This window comes from Pan troglodytes, chromosome 2 (genome assembly GCF_028858775.2).
Source record: "Pan troglodytes isolate AG18354 chromosome 2, NHGRI_mPanTro3-v2.0_pri, whole genome shotgun sequence".
Taxonomy (NCBI): Eukaryota; Metazoa; Chordata; class Mammalia; order Primates; family Hominidae; genus Pan; species Pan troglodytes.
Window position 1 is genome coordinate 35,378,169 of NC_086015.1, and position 17,272 is coordinate 35,395,440.

The 17,272-nt window shown below is 39.0% G+C and overlaps 1 pseudogene; it reads left to right on the forward strand.

The window, feature by feature from the left end:
- The first annotated feature begins 6,699 nt into the window (after window positions 1–6,699).
- The window catches only part of LOC460245 (thyroid hormone receptor-associated protein 3-like), an 84,776-nt pseudogene continuing 74,203 nt past the window's right edge, over window positions 6,700–17,272 (forward strand).

Below are 17,272 nucleotides of genomic sequence, written 5' to 3' on the forward strand. Positions count from 1 at the left end.
TTTTTCCTCCAGCAAAGAGTAAGAGTATATTATGCTCTCAGAGAAAATCTGGCCTGAAAACAATAAATTTAACACTGAAACGTATATAAGTATATACATATATATTATATAAAAGTATATATATACTTATATATAAGTATATATACACATATATAAGTGTATATATACTTTAAATATATATATATACTTATTTATTCTCTAACAATTTATCCTAAACACCCTGAAATGCACAGGATGGCCCCCACAGCAGAAAATTATCCGTGACAAAATGTCAACAGCGTTGAGGTTGGGAAACTGCACTGGAGGCATCCCCTTTAAAATCAGAACCCAAACAGGATTCACTCTCTTAGAACGAACCTCATTCTCTTGGGAGTTCTAATCAGTGTAATAAGGGCAAAATATAAATAAGATATTGAATTACTGGCACGAAGAAGACAAAATTATCATTTCACAACACATCATTACGCATTTAAAAATAAAAGAGTCAACTGAAAACAAATAGCATGAGTAGAGAATATTACCTTGCCATTTCTGTTTCCCAATAAAGAACTACCTACCAGCCAGGTAAACTTGACTACATATCATTCACATGTATTTATATATTTATTGATTGAAATATTTATTGAGTACCTACTAGTTCCCTGGTATATTTCTTAGCACTAGAGACACAACAGTGCATCAGAAACAATATCTGTTAGCTGCTGCAGCTTGTATGTTTTTATGAGTAGACAAAAAGTCAGATAAATAAGTAAGTATGCAGTGTATTAGTTAGTAATAAGTGCTATGGAAAAAAATTAAGCAGGGCACAGAGGAAAGAGAATTCTTAGAGGGGCAGAAGAACAAGCTCTTGTTTGTCCCATAAAGATTTTGTATTTATCGTATTTGACTTTTGCTCTGGGGGAGTTCAGAGGGCCGTTAGAAGATTTTGAGCAGAGCAATGACATGTTCTAATACATGTTTTCAAAAGACACTATATGTCTAATGAGTAGGAAATAGACTTTCAGAGGTAAAAAATGGAAACAGGTAACAGATAAACCAGAGACAAGGCCAGGTAGGGATCTATAGGTTATTATAAGGATGTTAGATTTTACTCTGAGAGAGATGAAATGCCCCCAGAGAGTTTTGAGAAAAAGGTGTAATACAATCAGACTCAACTTTTTAAAGGAGCACTCTGGCTGTGGTGTGGAAAACATACTGTTTAGGAATGAAAGGCAAATGCAGAAACAACAAAGGAAGACAGTCTTTTAATGCTAGCAGGAAAATTCTAGCTCCTTCCCCCATCCATTTTTGTCCAGCTGATTCTTACATGCTATAGATAGATGAGTAAGGAAATAACATTGCTTTTCATTCTCTTGGCAAGCAAATATTAATTAAAAGGCTTTCAAAAAAATTAAGTTGGTAAATTTCCTGTTTGTTTCATCTTGGCTTCAGCGGGCCACCCAGTAGTTTCTTTTGCACAAGAGAGGATTAAGTTACTTGACCCTGTGACTTTAGGGAAGAGTTAAATCTCACAGCCAGAATCGCTGTCAGATTCTAGTCTTCCCTAAACATTCTTGGGAATTATTTTTTAGCCTTGCTGACTGGAGCAATCTATATGTGAGGCTTTTTAAAGAAGTAAAACCTTGGAAGTGCTCCCAGCCCCTATCATTGGTTTCTTTTTCATGAATCCTTTTCAACAGCATCAGGCTCTGTTCATTAATGTCTGATCCTTATAGGTCACACAGAAGAAAGGAATTATATTGTCCTCTAGACAGACACCCTCATGTGATTCAAAAGTTTGAGGTTTTTGAGATAAGGAGAGAAGACAAACCACAAAAGACTTCATCAATTCTGATTCAGAGAAGACAGTGACCCCTGACTACGCTGAGCATCACATTCCTTAACAATTCCTTTCGGGGACATAAAAAAAGAATTCCTTTGGTTTATCAGCTGACTTTGAAAAAATGAAGACTAAGTCTATTATTTTACTGCATTACAAATTTTGACTTAGTGGTTATGATTTAATGAGGGCTATAGTTGGTTAGGACTGTTTGATGTGAAGTTTTATGGACAGACAAGTGGTTGTCACAACTTAGGAACAAGGCACAATGAGAATATCCACAAAAGCACAGAGCAGATGTGGGAAAGATCTGACTCTTGAATTACACATGAGGGCAAGGCAGGTACTGAGGGAAGTGGCCTGAGTTCAGGACAAGCCCCAGACTTGGATGGAGATGGTGAGTACAAATGGGGAGTTGGGAGGCAATAGGCTCCAAGGTAGATGTCCAGCCTTATATACTAGTCAACGTGGAAAGTGAATGGAAAATCTAGCTCTTAAGAGAAACTATGTCTTTCAATTCTCATCCCTGGGAGTCTCAGACCGTAACTTGGGTTGTCACCAATGCATGTATGAGGCAGCTGTGACCTTATGGGACACTAGACTGCATGGTTCTTGAAAGAAGAATGTTTCTGATATGCTGTAGTTTCTCAGTGACTTTCCATTGAATCAAAGATTGTTTACATGAGTACCTCATTGGATAAATCCAGGCAGATGACTTAATTTTAAGCAACCAGATGGAAGAGCAGAAGCTATTGGCATATTTCCTTAGTTGGTTTGTCTCTAAACCTATATACAGGAATCATCACTGTACCTGATTTTAACTTACTGGGAAAGGCCAAAGGAATTGATGTGATTCAGAGTCTGTTCTTATTGCCTTATTCAATAAGTTTCCATCAAACAAAAACAATCTTTCAGTGGATTCAGGGGCTTCTTTCACTTTTATTCAAGTGTGGTATGACTTTCTCTTAATGCTTTTAGAGTCACTAATGGAGATGTACAGAAGCAGATAAAATTATAAAACCATAGGGAAGATGCTGAACTAACAGGGCCAGGGAGTTGGGGGGTGGATACTAGAATGAAAATAGAATGGAGAAGAGCCACAGAGTCTGCTTTGGGGGATAGCTCTTCACTCCATGACAAAACAAATCTAGTTTGCTTTCCACCAATCACTTCTGCCTCCTCCTCCTCCTTCTTAACCCACACTAGTGAACAAGGACAAGAGGGAAGTCAACTGGTCAAAGATGGCTCTAATTAGAGGGTAATTTTAAAAGACGTGAGGACAGTCATTTGATAGTTCCTGCTCTTTGTTTTTTCTGACAAGCCCTGTAACTTCCCACCTAATTTTCTTTGCCAATGTGATCACCCCTCCCTGACAAGCCCTTCTTACCCCTTTTTCTTTGGAAGCCTTGGCTGTTTCTTAAAGTCTGCCTCCAACATACCCTCTACCACCATGGGGCCTCTCAGGAGCAGTTGGTCCTTCCCTTGGACCACAGTTGGAACTTTCCTTAAAGTCTGATCTTAAAAATCTTAGTCTATATTAGCTACGAGCAATCCAACTAATCTTTCGAAGACTCAGCTTCATTATTTGTGAAATAGGGATGCCATCTGCATTGCTTCTCTCAGAATACTACTAAGATGAGTGATATGTGTGGAAACTGTGCAAACTATATGGTGCTTTGCAATTAAGATGAGAACTGTTATAGGTACCCTTGTGTCCTATAATCATGGCCAGATAAGGACTTTTAAATGTCCTAAAATCTCTGAAAAGATTATGATGCTCCCCTAATGTAAAAAGACAAAACTATAAAAATAAAAATAATAGTTAAGCATAAGTTAAAAGCATGAATAATGTTGGAGGATGACTATTTCAATGCTTTATCATTTTGAAAACTCAAGTTCTGCTTTTTCTTTGCCTTTCCAGCTTGTTTTGAATCTTGGTTTCACTAGTTTCCTATGCGTAATAATTTTCTAGTGCTGCATTTTATCTCATTTACTAGGTTGGAGATTCCTTGAAGCCTCTGTCTCAGCTTGTACATAGCCAATGCTCAATAAATATTTGCTAAATTAAATTCTTCCTCTTGACACTTCACAGAAATGTGTCTTCTATGCAATCAGGAAGCTCCACAAATAATTAAAAAACATAGCTGACTCTGAGCAGTCATACCTTAATCACTCAACAGGAAAATATTAAAAGAGAAATAGACATATAATACAGAATTTGAAACAATGGAAAATATTTTTAAATGGAAGAAGCAGCCCATACCCCCAAAAACTACGTGGGGAGAGGGGGATTTGAAAATGAGAGTCATGGGAAGGAGTAATTGAAACATAACTGGGAGAGGGAAGTGGTGAATAAAGAAACTAAGCAAATTCTTGAAATATTAAATTATAAGAAATCATTGTTGGAATTAAAGTTGAAAAGAATCTTAGTTGATATTTTAGCTAACCCACCCATTCGCCCAAATGTAAGCTCTTATCCACATGCAACAAAAGCTCATAGAGTAAGCACACCATGTATTGCAATCTCCATGATAGCACCTCACTTGGTTTTCAAGGGCATCCATGCTTTCTGTCTATGCTAACTAATCCTTATTCCTAGAGATGGCTATGACTCAGCACTTTTTTGAGACTATATTATACCCTAGAAATCCATGGCATTTTGCTTTTTGTGTGGATATACATAAACATTCTTAGTGCCCTAATTTCTCCCTCATTTCTCTCTCTTACTTTCTTTTAATTTCCTTCTGCCTCTGGTCCTCCATCATCAGCATTTTTTCACCTCAACATGGTCCTTTTTACCATTCTTTCTCCATGCTCTTCATGCTTTTAGCAAAATGCATTCTCCTGGAGGGGGTTACATACTCAAGAGACTCATAGTCATCTCTTATGAACTTTCCAGAGTTACTGTAACCAGGATAAATGCATATGGTTTAAAAAATGAAATGAAAATCAACTTTTAACCAATGCATTACATTAGGAGAAAAAAAACTCTATTGCACTTATTTTAACTTTACATTTGCATATTCTTTTTTATTTTGTATTTGGGTCAGAAATTAGTGAGTATATAGTTATGGAATGGTCTTTGTCATCAGAGAAAATTTCACCACTTCCTTTCTATGGGCCTTGGGGGAGCCATTTCACCTTCTCAGGCTTTAGGTTCCACTTCTGTGAATGGGAATAAAACAGAGATAACAAAGAAAAAGCACTTAGCCTGGTGCCTTGCCATTTCCAACTTCCCTCCTCCCGTTTTCCTTCACTTCTAAAAGAAACTACATGTCCTTGAATTCTTGTCTCTAGATCTGTTTCTGGAGTATAGAGAGGCAGACATTGTCAAGATACCTTGAAGCAGAGCTTTGCTCAGACAGCAGTCATTTGCATGTTCTTTCTTAGTTTTTTCAGTGTAGGGCAAGTAGATATTGAGGAGTTGGCTCCAGGTCAAAATCCTATGTGTGATTTTTTAAGCCCAGTTGCCCATAGGCAATTACAAAGTTTTCATCTCATAGGCCTCATGGGGGAAAGCTGCCCTCCCCAGACTTTGGGCACAGTGGGAGAGATTTATAGTCAAGAACTCACAGGCCTGGCCATGCAAAAAATCAACATTCTTCGCCCAGGCATCTCCATTCTGAGGCCTCCTTATCAGAGGATACCTCCACTGATGCCTTTCTCAGGCACCTCTGCTAAGACCACATTATCTGGTGAGCCTCAAAGACATTTGACTCAATATTCCATATTTTTCCCACTCATAGCCCTTCCTTCGTTCCTTCTTCACCTAGCCTTCACATCCACAAAACAGAAGGAGCTTCTTGTTCACAGCTCCCCATGACAGTGAGATGATCCCCACATCTGTGCCAACCCACCTGACCCTCCCACCTACACTACTCAAAAATGGAACAAGGTGTGGGGGTGGGTTCTGGAGCCCTTTCATGTTCAGGTCCTGTTTACAGTTTTGCAGTAAGTGGCTAAAGTCTTTACAGGTGCTTTGGTTTTGGCTTGTTGTTTTAATGGACCACCTCAACACCTGTCAGCTCAGTTCTTTCTAGCTCAATGCTTAATGAAGATCATTGACCTGGGAAAAGATCACAGTAGAACTTTCTCTGGCCTAACAAATGCAGGCCTCTTTTTTGTTTTTGTTTTTGTTTTGTTTTGTTTTTGAGACGGAGTCTCGCTCTGTCCCCAGGCTGGAGTGCAGTGGCGCAATCTCGGCTCACTGCAAGCTCCGCCTCCCGGGTTCACGCCATTCTCCTGCCTCAGCCTCCCGAGTAGCTGGGACTACAGGCACCCGCCACCACACCCGGCTAATTTTTTATATTTTTAGTAGAGACGGGGTTTCACCGTGTTAGTCAGGATGGTCTCGATCTCCTGACCTCGTGATCCACCTGCCTCGGCCTCCCAAAGTGCTGGGATTACAGGCATGAGCCACCGCGCCCAGGCAGGCCTCTTTTTATTCATAACTGGTCACCACAACCAATTTGCATGAACTCTTGATCTTCTAGAGAGAAAGAAAAACAGATCCCAACCACTGCTCCTGGGAATTTAAAGTTAAAGAAGCCTGTCAGGATAGGTCAGAGTGGTTTTGACCAAGATCTGCAAGTATAAATTGCCACCAGTACCCCAAAGGGCAACCTGACAGGAGTGGAGGGACAGTTGGGGAGTCTGAGACTCTGAGCCAGTGATCCAAGCTCAAACAACAGTCAAAGAGTCTTGAGAGGAGGCAGAATCTGGAATAGCATATAGCTAACATTGCAAGTTCCTCAGGACCAAGCCAGAGGGCAGAGGGTCATGCTTTGAAGACTAATCACTGAGCATGCAAGAACTGGGAAACTATAACCTGGGAGCCCAGGCAGGTGTTAGCACTGCCAATGGGGAAAGTTTCAACGAGCATGGGCACCATCACAGCAGCAGGCACACATGCATCAGATTATGCAAGGTTAGTGTTCAACAACTGAAATAAAGGCTGCTACAACTTTCCAGCTCTGTGTAGGTGTATTTGCAAGCACACACACACACGAATGTGTGTATATGGGTCTTCTGCTTGTTTTCATGACCAAACCCGGAGTGACAGAGCAAGCCTGCTGATTCTAAAGGCAGTGCCCTCTCCATTCTGTATGCTGCTTTCCAGGAAAAGCAACGTCTACTACTGAGTTTTAGGACATAGCTAGTCTGGTAACTATAGAGGGCAAAGAGTCCAGTCATTTTTTTTCTTTTATTATGTTCTTTATTTAGCTTTATCCTTAGAACAAACATAGTAATTCTTCCTCATACAGATTCCACAGAAAGCAAGAAGAATATAATAAAAGTCATTGATATCTCACTATGCACAGATAACCACTGTTACCGTTTTTGTGAAATTATTTTCAGTATTTTCCCTTTTTTCATAAAATTCAGGGGACAATATATCCACAAAATTGTAACCTGCTGTATCAGAGTCCCAGCAAGAACACCCAGTATTCTTAAAAGAGAAATTAAGAATAGCTTAATAAAGGGCTATTTGCTTAGGCATGGGCAAGGCTACCACAGAGGACAGTGCAGGGCCCCAGACCAATGACAGCAAAATGGCATATCCCTGGGCCTGAAGGGGTAGGTTGGGGTGAGATTACCAGAACCCCAAGGCAGAGAGGGCTGACTGGAAAGAGGTTTCTGAGAGAAGCTGAGATTTACAATCCAGAAATGGAGCCATCCTGTGGCAACCACACAGGAAGGCAACTGGAATAAAGTCCCCAACTCACCTTTCTGTCTCCCTCCAAACTCCTGCCGTGCTCCAAAGTGATAAACCTAACCAGAACCTAGAGGGCAAGGGAGCCAAATGATATAGACCAGGGGCTGGCAAACCTTTTCTGTAAATGGCCAGATTACAAATAGCTTAAGCTTATAGGCCATATGGTCTCTGTCACAAATACTAAAATCTGCAGATGTAGCAAGAAAACAGCCATAGATGATACTTAAATGGATGTAACTGGATTTGACACCATGGATCAGATCTGACCCGCAGGCCGAAGTTTGTCAACCTCTGGTATAGACCATACGGGTCAGCCTCTCAGCCTCACACAGAGCAAGGTAGAAAACATGGAGAATAGATCCAGAAAGCTTAATGAAAGATACCGAGCAATGTGTTTTATTGGTCTAACATAAACATTTACTGTGTTGAAATTTTTATTAACCTTGTGATAAAGTAACTTTATTGGAAAGAGGGGCAAACAGTTCAGCAAACATTACAGAACTAGTAGCTGTAGTGTCATATATATATGTGTGTGTGTATAAATATGTGTGTGTATTATATATGTGTGTGTGTATATATATACATATATATATATACACATATACACACACACACAGATAAATTAGGAACTTACTTTACCGATCCCACTCTTTGTATTTAGCTTATTTATACCACATAATGTTACAAAAAGGTTTTAAGGAGGCTTAAATATACACTATGAGTTGAAATTAAATATGAAATAAATGAACTTTTAGGAATTTACCCTGTAGATATAACCATTTGTGTGTATAGAACTTAACATATTCAAAAAGAGTTCAAATTAAATTAAAAATAAATGGATGAACTTATAGTAATTTACCCTGTGGATATAAGCATGTATGTGCACAAAGACATATACATAAAAGATATCCATTTCGTCACTGCTCTTAATGGCAAAAAAAATGGAAAATTATCCAATTCAATTGGGAAATGATTAAATAAATTAAAGCATATCCACTGAGTGGATACTTTTCAACCATTATAAAGAACTCTACAAGAACTTGTGTGGAATGACCTCCAAGGTGTTGTACTATAAAGATATGTATGTATGTGTGTATGTGTCTGTTTGTATATATACACAGTTATGTTTATATACACATATATAACTATGTATTTGTGTATATGTATTTTTCTTTTCTTTAAGGCATGGTTTATGGATAGATAGACAAAAAATTAAAAATACTGGTTACTCCTAGAAAGGGGAACTGAGTGATGAGGGGGTAGAGTAGCAGAGAAACCCATTTTCATCTGCCAATGCTTTTGCACATTTTAAATTTTGCATCATACACCTGTGTTACCTTTTTAAAATAATTCATTGATTTAAATTTCTTAAATGGTTAAAAAAAGATCATGCGTTGGTACAGATGTGCAGTCTGTACAGCAGTACATACTCTCGGGTTTGTATTAACTCTCCTGCTCATTATCTAGCCTGAGGGAACTTGATCATCCAGACATTCTAGAGTGCCACGTTGGTCCCTATATTGATGATGTCTTGCCTGAAATTGGAAAATAAAAAGTACTTTCTACTCTGGAATAATCTAAGTAAGACACAGGCATGTCAGGGGATGAAAGATAAATCCCACTGAGCCAGGTATCTCTTAAGTGATGTTCTCAGGGATGCATGGGTCTGGGACATGGTGGCATAGTCCCTTTAAAATGAAAGACAAATTTCTATACTTCGTGCAACCCACCACTAAGGAGCCACAATAATTGTTGGGCCTCTTTAAATTTTAGAGGCAAAATACAGCATGTTACCTTTATAAAATAACACATAAGGATGCCAATATTTATTGGGGCCCAGAGCAAGAGAAAGCTATATGATAAGTACAGGATGCAATACAAAGTGTTTTGCCATTTGGGCCACATGGTCCAGCAGTTACAATGGTACTCAGGGTGCCGTAGCAAATAGAAACACAATGAGACTTCTGGTAAACTCCAATAGGAGAATTCAAGGACACACTCACAGAATTTAAAATGCTTTCATGCCTTCTTCAGTCAATAATTATTCTGATTTTGAGACATAGCTTTTGGCTCACTAATAGACCCTAATAGAGACTGAACATCCAACCAAGAGGTATCAAGTGACCTTGGTGTCTGACCTACCCAACATTAACTTACCATCATTATCTGACCCACCAACTGTAAAGTTGGATGTACACAGCAGCAATCCAACTGGTTGATCAGGCTCAACCAGATTTTGAAGCCACAAGTAAGTTGCATGGGCTTAGACTCCCATGGTAACCACTCTTGCTGCATTGTTGTTTATCCTCAATCCATACCAACAGCCCCATGGAAGTTTCCTGTGACTATTTGACTAAGGAAGATAAAACTTAGGTCTGGTTTACAGATGGTCTATACAGTATTCTAGCCTGAGCCAGAAGGAAATATTGCTGACTCACTCTGAAGTGTGAAAAATATTGAAGAATCCATTCCTGGGCAAAACTTTAATAGCACATTTGATACCCACTTTGCCAGACAGAAATATGGTAAAAGAAATGGATCCACCTCGATTCTTGAGCAATGGCTAATGATTTAGCCACATGGTTCAGGAACTGGAAAAACAACTCTGTAAGAGGAATGTCAGTGGGAATGGTGGAATAAGGACCTCTGAAAATCTGTTTCTCCATAAAAGCAATGAGAACACTAGCAAATTGTAAAAATCAACTTTTTCAGAACTCTGGAAATTAACCAAAGGCTCATAACAATCCAAGGAGTGTTTATTCAAGAAAAAGAGCTGACTCAGTAAGAACAGCAAGCTATGTGATATTTTAACTTGCCCTATTCCCATTCCCCTCTCCCAGCTACCCAGAAGGCTTGAAAATAAACAGTTTGTAATCACAGCAAAAACTAGAAGCCTAGCAGCCACTGGAGGAAGCAGACAGGCACTCTCCAAAATCACCAATTCAGAGAATTGTCATTATTTGACCTCTCTGGCAGTTTCTTGGAAACTCTCACTAGCAGGTCTTTATATGACCTGACTGGAGCTCACTTAGTGTGAACAACCTTTTCCTTGAGGACATTTAGCAAAAACAATCAGCAGCAATTGTTTCCTATCACAGCTGCCTGAGGTGGCAATAGTAGGCAATCAACAAACTGACCAAGAAACTTAAAAGGAAAAGCAAAGTCGATAAGGAGCTTTGAAAAGTGCTGACAACATCCTGGAAATTTAGAAGCCCATTCATAAGTTCAGGGCTGTCCACATGCCCAGGACTGCACACACAGCCAGAAAAAAACCTTGAGTACACTCCAAACTCTCATCTCTGGCTTACCTTGAAGTTCTGCTGAAGTCTGAAGTAAAGGCTACTGCTTGAGCATTGAAAGCATGTCCTGATATGCACACAGAGTTCCTCTGCAAAGGCTGGGATATTTATTGGTTCAAAGCATTGAAGGAAGTCTCTATGCAATCACTAGCTAATCTCTAAGCTCATTGAGCAAAGACTTCAGCAGCCACACACAATAAAGAATGTAGACTTTACCAAATTAGTTCAGGAAAGTCACTAAACAAACAAATCACTTCCATATCTCAGTTTTATGCTCATGGAAAACCTGTTTTTCTTCTGCTTTTGAAAGTTCCAGACCTTTAACATTTCCTTCAGTTCCATGTATTTTCTGCATTGTCTTAGTCCATTTTCTGTTGCTTGCAACATAATGCCTGAAACTAAGTAATTTATAAAGAAAAAATTCTTACGATTCTGGAAGCTGGAAAGTTCAACATCAAGGGGCTGAATCCGGTGAGGGCCTTCTTGCTGGTGGGGACTTACTGCAGTGTCCCAAGGCAGTGTAGGGTATCCCATGACAAGGTGGCTGAGTGTGCTAACTGAGGTCTCTCTTCCTCTTCTTATAAAGCCACCAGTTCCACTCCCATGACAGCCCATTCATCTATTAACCAATTAATTCATTAGTCCATGAATGGATTAATCCATTCATGAAGGCAGAACCCTCATGACCCAATTACTTCTTAAAGGCCCTGCCTTTACTGCTACATTGGGGATTAAGTTTCAATATGAGTTTTGGAGGGGATAAACATTCCAACCGTAGCAGGTGTGATAGGCCTCCACTATTCTGTGTCCTTCTTTTCCCATCTGAATCTTAGCTGAGATTTCAGCAGTCTGGCCTGTTTCTTAATTGACCTTATCATTCCCTATTGAGAATAGTATGAAAACTGCTTGCTGGAATGGTGCTTTCCTTCTGTTTGCTTTCACATTGCTTTTCTGGCCCAGACATTTGTCTTTCTAACTTATTCCTCTAGATTTTTTTTCTTTTGGATTTCTCCAGAGTGTCTGATACCAAGTCAAGGAATGAACAGTTTTCAAAGCATGCCATTTTCAAACAAAGCTTGTTTATCTTCACCTCCTTGAGTTGTATAATCCCACTCAGGAGGCATCATCTCATCAGATCAATATCCAACTCAGGACTGACCTCAATTTATTTTTATCTTGCCTGGCTCTCTAGTAGTACATCTTATTTGCCCTGTGAGTTTCCCTGGAGGGGATCATAATTCCATAAATTTTCCTGGCAGGTTTCCTCAGGCACAGGCAATTCTTGCTTCCCCATCTATGATAACTGTACAATTTTCCAATTTACGACTCAGTGCCTTCAGTATTTTATCCTGGCTTCTCAGGCTTCCTCATTCACATTTGTCCAAATATTGTGCGTAGCTGTCTCAGTCCTCAAGGGGTGCTTACCCATGTGTTCTTATTAGGGAATATCTATCTGCAATTTTATAGAGATATTCCTCAATAGTTTCCTAATTTCAGGAACCCTCTAGAGAATCACACTCATCTCCTCCCTGAGATCAATTATCTTTTCTGATCTTAGAGCAGTTGTATAGCAATCCCTTCATCAGACAGGAGCAGCTAGATAGATGTGCTTCTCCTGTCCAGTTTCAGATATGTCGAATTTGGCCTCCAAGAACTTCTTCTCTTTCATATTTGTCTAGACTATATGCTAAGACTTTAATCATTTTCCTAAAGAAACGTCTCCCTTCTCCCCGTTAATCAGATGTCTTCCTTTATTTTTATTTCATTCTTCCACTTGCTCCTATTTTAATAGTAAGATCAACACATAATTTAAATAAATTCAGTTCCTCCTAATTCCCTGAGCAAACCTGATTATTAAACACAAAGTGTTATGAAGACAGACCTTTGTATTGTCTTCTTTTATTCTGATGGGCAGTAATTATTTATTTTCTTCATCCCAAGAAAATGTCCCACCCCTATTTAACAAAAGCTCCCAATTCAAGTTTATGATGTTTGGTAACACCCATGACCCTTCTCTGTGGGTCTCTATTATGAATAAATGGCCCATCAAGAGCAAGCAATTGTAAGAAAAATAAAGCCTTGGTAAATGGTGTGTAACAAATAGTCCACTTCTTCAGTTGCACATGACAAGGGCCATTTTATAAAAACCAAACATAGATGTGGGTAGTATAAATATTAATTTTCAAAATGTCAGAAAATGACTAATAGAAAACAGAAAAATAGGGAAGTAAGGTTGTAGAGGAAAGAATGTGAATGAAGGAAATTTTTTTAACTTTTATTTTAAGTTCAGGGGTACATGTGCAGGTTTGTTATATAGGTAAAATTGTGTAAAAATAAACAAGATAGAAAACAATACCTATATTTTAGCTAATCAGAATAGGAATTACAGAAAGCAGGTTGTAGATGTCACCATGACCATCCATTCAGGACGATAAATTAGAGGAAGGAGATATTCAAGTGCAGGAACCTGAAAGGAAATGTTCCTGTCCTAGAAAGCAGAGACTCATCACAAAGTGAAGCAGGGGAGAAGCTCGTAGACATGATTCTTTTCAGTGTCCTGAAAGGAGTAAGAAGAGAAATACACCTCGTCTTTGAGGTCAACAAAGCTGAACTCTGTGTACCTGCAATTTTTCTGTGTACCTGCAATTTGTGAAACCAAAATAATTGTATTTTCAAAATAATTTTAACTCTGACATTTCTCATCCTGTAGCTAATCAGTATAATATTGTGGTTAAAAACACAAATCCTGGATTAGACTGCCTGAGACAAATTCAAGTTCTGCTACTAATTTGTTGTTTGAAGTAAAGTCATTTAAACTCTTCTAATTCAGTTTCATCATCTATAAATGAGAATATTATTAATACCCATCTCATGAGGCATATTGGCAGGTTGAAATGAATTAATACACATCAAGTATTTAGAACGGTATCTGCCTCATGGGAAGTGCTCAGTTACATATTAGGCATTAGTATCACATGTGACACAACTCCACCAGGTGGTAGAGTACACAACAGGATCAAAGAACTAAGCTTTGGTTCTAGGGCTGGCAGTTAAGAAACGCAAGACCTTGTTCTCTCAAGTGGTGGCAGGGAAGGTAAACAGGTTTCTGTGAGCAGCCTTTGAAGTTTACCATGGATTGACTCATGAGGTATTAATTTTTTTGAACCGTGACTCATGGTTAGCTCGGTTGGTTCACTGTACTTATATAGCCTGGGCTCTGGTCTGATCTTCTTATGAGTTTTCTCCCCCACCACTTCTCTGGGGTCACAGACTGTATCCAATTCCTGATAAGCTACTGTGCACATAGCTATACTTAGTCTAAGGAAATTGAGTCAATAACCGTCACTACTTGAAGAAAAATTCAGAAAGCCATCAGTCTCCAGTTATTTACCCTAGCAAATGCAACTCACATTTACTTAGGCCCATGTTAAGTACCAGGCACATAGCAAGAATCAGACGTGGCATTTCATGAACACAAGCATATTTAATCATCATATCAACCCTATCATGCCATGAGCCCCATTTTACATTTTAATGTCCTTCCTAACTGTAAACATAAACACATGATCACATTAGTAAAACTGACACAGTGACACTTCTGCTTCATTCTTTTGGTTAAAACCCAGGTTCAAAGGAAGAAGACTACACAAGCACATGAATACTTACTCCACTTATTTAGGGGGTGAGATACATTGGAGTAACAGACCCTGTCTCTGCGGGGCTTAGTTCAAATTCCCCAGACAATCAAGTTCATCCCAGTCCATCCAATCGGTTGTAGCCAGAGAGGAAAAGAGTCATATAAGACGAACATGGACTCAAAAGCCATTCTTTCATCTAGAGCTATGTGGTGGAGAGAACAATTCTTAGAAACAAAGAACGTTAAGTCCTGCAGTTTTGTTCTTAAGATTGCCTTCGATATGGTATTAGTTTTCTACTGATCCTGTAACCATGTACCACAAACTTAACAGCTTAAAACAACACAAATTTATTGTCTCACAGTTCTGTTGTTCAGAGGTCTAGATGGGCTCAACTAGTTCCTCTGCTTTGGGTCTCATGAGGCCAAAACTATAATATCAGACAGTCTGGGTATTTATTTGAAGTCCCTTAGGGATAATGTCCTTTCAAGTTCATTCAGGTTTTTGAATGAATTCAGTTCTTTGCAGCTGTAAGACTGAGTTCTCCACTTACTTACTGGCTGTTATCTGGGAGCCTCTAACAGCTATAAGCCCACCTGCAGTCCTTGTCATGCTACCCTCTCTATCTTCAAACCACCAGCAATGGTTTGAAGATGAGTCCTTCACATACTTCAAACTTCTCTGGCTTCCTTGCTGCATCTCTTCTGTATTCAGTCTAAGAAAGTGGTCTGCTTTTTAGGGCTCACATGATTAGATTGGGACTATCCAGGTAATTCAGGATAATCTCCATATTTTAAACTCCATAACCTTAATTACACCTGCAAAGTCCTTTTTCTATGGATCATAACTATTCACAGGTTCCATAAATTAAGATGTGACCATTTTGGAGGGATCATTTCTCCCTGCTGCAGCTCTTCTAGATCTCTCGCATTTCCATACACATTTTATAATCAGCTTATCAATTGCCGCAAAAACGTTTCTAAGGTAATTTTGATTGTAATTGCATTAAACCTACAGATTAATTTGGTAAGAATTGACACCTTAACAATATTGAGTCTTCCAATCCATGAATGTAGTATATCCTTCCACTTATTTAGGTCTTTTTAAATTTATCTCTGAAATGCTTGTAAAGATATTTAATACTTTTTGGTGCCCTTATAAATGTAATCTTTTTCTTTTCTTTCTTTTTTTTTTTTTTTTTTTTTTTTTTTTTTTTTTTTGACAGAGTCTCACTCTTGTTTCCCAGGCTGGAGTGCAATGTCTCCATCTCGGCTTACGGCAACCTCTGCCTCCCAGGTTCAAGTGATTCTCCTGCCTCAGCCTCCCAGTTAGCTGGGATTACAGGCATGCGAAATGGCACCTTTTTATTTCTTTAAATTTTGTTGGTAACGCGCTTTTTATTAGGCATGATGTATCATCAAAATTTAGCACAGTACTTGGCAAATCCTAGGTACTCAACAAATGTTTGTTGAATGAATGAATTGCACTTTATCTAAACTCCTTTTATGAACTTTGACATTTAATACCTTTTCTTACAGCTATTTGTGTACAAGTCTTGGTTTCTTTTGAGATGGTGAGCATTGTAGGGTAGGGATATTTTGGAGTCAGCTGTCTACATCAAGTTCCTAGCATCAGCTTTGATATGTTATAGAACCCATTAAAGCGTCCAAATATGCTATAACTAGGTGGCATGAAATATCTGGACTCGTGAAGTATATTCTCAAACTCCTTGCTAACTTATCTTCATAGAAACTTATGTTGCATGAGGTATTATCGATGAATTATTTCATAAAACATATGTATTCCACATATTCTCTAGTGTCTGGAGTCTGGACTCCAGACCCTCTAAATTATGTCATTGGGTTAAGTCAGAAAGTTGTATACCTAGTCATTAAGCTTTGTAATCCTGGGAGAATTCATTTTTCTGAATTGTATTTGGTATTACGTCACTGGGCTGTATTGAAGCACATCCTAGAAAACAGTGTTGTAAAATTCAGTTTGTGCTGACTGTTGAGATAATGTTGAGAACATAGTGCTCTACATCATAAGTTATCTTTTTTTTTTTTCTTATTTTTTGAGATGAGGTCTCACTCTGTTGCCCAGGCCAGAGTGCAGTGGCACAACCTAGGCTCACTGCAACCTTCGCCCCCTGGGTTCAAGCAATTCTCCTATCTCAGCCTCCCGAGTAGCTGGGATTACAGGCACATGCAACTATGCCTGGCTGATTTTTTTTTTTTTTTTTTTTTTAGAGATAGGGTTTCACCATGTTGGCCAGGTTGGTCTCAAACTCCTGACTTCAGGTGATCCGCCTGCCTCGGCCTCCCAAAGTGCTGGGATTACAGGCATGAGCCATTGTGCCTGGCCAAGGTATCTTCTTAATGAAAACCCACAGGGAAAATTCTCTCCATCCCCAGAACTGTGAATAACTGTTCATTTCCTTAGCAACTGTAACTTATGTATCTGGTCAAATTTCCCACTTTGTGTTGCTACTAGAAAGATCACTCTTAATTATTGGCCAGCTTTTAGCAAATGACACAGGATATGATAAGCATTTGGAATTTAAGTATTAAGCTTAGAAGGCAAAGCAGAAAGTCAAAGAGAGATCCATGAGGGTGGAAACTCCAAAGAGCAGGTGCCATGTTTGTTTCCTTCATGCCTGTATGTGCAGCACCTATATATTAAATGAGTGGGTGCTAAACAACACAATGCATATTCTGAAAGTAGTGTACAATACAGGATACAACCATAAAGAGAGAAGGGAAAGAGGGGAAGGGAGAAAGACTGCAGTGCTTGTAAAGCCAAG